Here is a 4,556-nt window from a genome sequence, read left to right on the forward strand (position 1 = left end):
ATGAATGCACATATGGATGCAACAAGGCCTAGACTCCATCATGGATAATCCAGAGTGTCGGCGACCAGGGATTGAGACACGTTTCGTCACTCGGAGTATGAAACGTACCTCGTTTCCCGTGCTCAGGCTAACTCCTATCCCCAACACGATGCAATATGCATGACATGCATGAAATGCAACTAAGATACAACCTATCATGCACAATGCTAGGAAATGACATACACGATGCACGAGATAACATGGCATACATAATGTGCTAACATACGGCCTAGCATACACAATGCTATGAAATGAAATGGCATACACAATGCAATATGGGCTTACACCAACGTGACTGGACCTCATCCGCACTCACATAGGAGGCCATACGATGAAAATGAGACAACTCGAAATGCGTGCCCACGTGCACGCGAACCGAGGATCGACCCTAAGGCACCAAATGCCACTCTAACAAGACATGGCAAGGCATGGAATATGGAATACTAGTATGCAAATTTCAGTAGCAAAATATGATGCAAAACGGCCCCAGAACATGGAAACATGGCACCCGATACATGGAATGAGACCCGAAACATGAAATTAGGTACATGGAATGACCTATGGCTATGCAAAGCATGCATTATTTGAACATGAAGTGCGAAGACAGAATCAAGTCAGTCCCAAAATAAGCATATTTACAGTTTTAAGTAAGGCCAAAAAGTGAACACAAATAGGGCTAAGTTAACATGCAAAAATGGCCCCAAAAGAGAGATAATGAAGCAAGTAGCAGCTGCTGACCCTAAATGGCCAAGAGCCCTTCAACAAAGTTGAATAGAGGCTCAAAACATGGTATTTTACAATTAGTGACCAAACCCAAAACAGTGCACATGCAAGCTTAAAATACTATGCAAAATAAGGCTTAAATAGAGGTTTAAACACAAAGAGAAAAAAGGGAGCTTCAAACAGAAAAAGTCCCTTGATCAAACATGAATAGGGGGTCAAAATAAGGCTATTTACAGTTCAGACCAGAGCCCAAAAATAAAATCACAATGGGCTAACAAAACATGCAAAAATAAGGCCAAAAGAGGGATGAAGAGGCAAGTGACAAAAGGAAGCATCAAACAATAAAGAGCCCTTAAACAATGTTGAAGAAGGACTCAAAATAAGCCACTTTTCAGTTTATGACCAAGCTCAAAACAGTTTACAAATGAGCCTAAAATACTATGCAAGAAAGAGGCATACAAGAGAGGTAAAGAAGCAAGTGGTAGCTAGAGACCTTAAACATGGAAGGACCCTTAATCAATTATGAAAAAGACATTAAAAAATGACTATTTTCAGTTAGGGTCGGAGCCCAAAAATGTAAGAAAGTATGGCTTAGATATAGAACAAAATAAAGCACAAAAGAGGGAGAATGAAGACTCACCCTTGTAGACCAAGCTTCAGCAGCTCTTGGCTTGAGAAAAGGTGCTCCTAAGCTTTGAAAAACTAGCTCCCAAGTGTTGGAAAGGATGGTGGTGGTGTGGTGCTATGTGGTGGTGTAGAAAGGGGTGTGGGATTTGAGAAGTTTTGAGGGTTGGAGTGTAGAGAGAGAGAGATACAATGTAGGAGGCTTAGACAAGATTTTCTAACCTCTCAAATGGGAGCTAGAGGGCCTGGATATATAGGCAAAAGAGGGGGGAAAAAGGGGGGGAATGGAATTCAAAATTTCCCCCAAAAGTTGGCCCCCCCGGATACAAAATCTGGGGGGAAACAGAGGGCATATTTGTAAAGTACCTGGAGAGAGGATCATGGTCAGCCGATTTCCTAGGGTTTAGGTGGCCGGTCGGCCTTCCCCATGGCCGGTCGGCCAAGGGTCAAAAGGGTCAATGAAGATTAATGGCCGGCCATGCCAAAAAGAGGGCCTCTCATGTGTGCACAACACAACCATGTGGTCAAAAACTGGAGAGAATGAACCAGGAGAGAGAAAAGGCAACTTTTAGGAGGGGTTCAAAAGGGTCACACACAATTACTGGCCGGCCATATGATATTGGTGGCCTCCCAGGTGTGTACAACGCAAATATGTGGTTTGGGGCAAGAAAAAGTGGCCTTAGGGTGGTCAACATTGGCTTTCAAGTGGGAAAAACGGGCGACGGAAGGCAATGGAGGAATAAAACATGGTCGTCAGAAAAATTGCTGGCCTCCCACCCTTCTACGACCTTCCTAACAATGAAACAGAGGTCCCTGCCAAAAATGAACTCAAACCGATGTAAAATGGAGGTTCTGGGGCCGAAACGCGCAGCCCGAGGCCCCAAAAACTGACTGTTAGGCACCGGAAGTGGTGTTCGACCACGAAGTTGGTTTTTTGGACCGCAGTGTCCTTCAAAAGGGAGTAAATAAGATGCATGCCAAAAACCGGAGCAAACGGAGGTGGTTAAGCAGTCCCGAACCGAGGCACACGGCCGTCGGCTCTGAAAAATCAGAAACCGGGCTCCGAACAGGAAAAATGGCTTACGACCACGAAACGTAGCCTACGGCCACTGAGAGATGATCTACGAGACCTCTCCCTCCCTTTGGGCAGAGAAAATAAAGAAAAGAGAGCCTGGTTCGCAAACCGAGGTAAGACACGAAAGAGCCCGAAAGTCCGGAGGCAAGGCTCGCAGCCGAGACTCTGAAACTTCTGAACGAGCACAATATGCAATATCAGTGAGCACTCAATCGATGATGTCTGAGTCTTAAGGTCGGTAAAAAAATGGGGTGTCTACAGTTGTCCCTCTTTGACAGAACTCGAAAGTCATAAGTGACGGGAGTGAATGTCAAAGCCCAGAGACGACCCATTTTTGACAAGGCCGAAGACTTGGACAAACAAACAAAATACCGATAAATAAATAGTTGTGCCCGCAGGCTGCCTACATATCCCTTTGCAAGGAATCAAACCAGCGTAGTTCAGGGGCAGGATGCAGATGATATGCAGGAAGACTTTGATAATTAGACTTATACGCTACACGAAGCCGGTTTGAAAATTGTGAAATCTTCACGAACATGTGCGATAGATATACAAAGTGAGTAAGCATGTGCGATAGATACACTAAGTGAGCATAGTGTGATAAATACTCAAAGTAAGCGTGTGACAGATACACAAAGCAAGTAAAGTGTGATAGATACACAAAGTAAGTATAGTGTGATAGATACACAAGGTGAACAAAGTGTAATAGATGCATTAGGTAAGCGTGTGATAGATACACAAAGTGAAGCGAGTGTGATGGATACACTATATGAAGCAAAGTGTGATGGATACACTAGGTGAGCGTGTGGTAGATACACAAGGGTGAACGCAAAGTGTACTAGACGCACTAAGCGAACAAAGTGTGATGGATACACAAAAGGTGATGAAGTGTGATTAATACACTAAACATGGACACAAAGTGTGATAGATGCGCCGAGTGAACAAAGTATGATTGATATAATAAATGTGAACACGAAGTGTGATAGATGCACTTAGTGAACAAAGTATAATAGATATACTAAAGGTGAACATGAAGTGTGATAAATGCACTTAGTGAACAAGTATGATGGATATACTAAAGGTGAACACGAAGTATGATAAATGCACTTAATGAACAGGTATGATAGATATACTAAAGGTGAACGCAAAGTGTGATAGATGCACTTAGTGAACAGAGTATGATAGATATACTAAATGTGAACACGAAGTGTGATAGATGCACTTAGTGAACAGGTATGATAGATATACTAAAGGTGAACACAAAGTGTGATAGATGCACTTAGTGAACAAAGTATGATTGATATACTAAAGGTGAACACAAAGTGTGATAGATGCACTTAGTGAACAGAGTATGATAGATATACTAAATGTGAACACGACGTGTGATAGATGCACTTAGTGAACAGAGTATGATAGATATACTAAATGTGAACACGAAGTGTGATAGATGCACTTAGTGAACAGGTATGATAGATATACTAAAGGTGAACACAAAGTGTGATAGATGCACTTAGTGAACAAAGTATGATTGATATACTAAAGGTGAACACGAAGTGTAATAGATGCACTTAGTGAACAGAGTATGATAGATATACTAAATGTGAACACAAAGTGTGATAGATGCACTTAGTGAACAGAGTATGATAGATATACTAAATGTGAACACAAAGTGTGATAGATGCACTTAGTGAACAGGTATGATAGATATACTAAAGGTGAACACGAAGTGTGATAGATGCACTTAGTAAACAAAGTATGATTGATATACTAAAGGTGAACACGAAGTGTGATAGATGCACTTAGTGAACAAAGTATGATTGATATACTAAATGTGAACACAAAGTGTGATAGATGCACTTAGTGAACAGAGTATGATAGATATACTGAAAATGAACACAAAGTGTGATAGATGCACTTAGTGAACAGAGTATGATAGATATACTAAATGTGAACACGAAGTGTGATAGATGCACTTAGTGAAAAGGGTATGATAGATATACTGAAGGTGAACACGAAGTGTGATAGATGCACTTAGTGAACAAAGTATGATTGATATACTAAAGGTGAACACGAAGTGTGATAGATGCACTTAGTG

The sequence above is a fragment of the Camellia sinensis genome, chromosome 5 (assembly GCF_055761805.1).
Source record: "Camellia sinensis isolate YWXY chromosome 5, ASM5576180v1, whole genome shotgun sequence".
NCBI classification, from domain to species: Eukaryota; Viridiplantae; Streptophyta; class Magnoliopsida; order Ericales; family Theaceae; genus Camellia; species Camellia sinensis.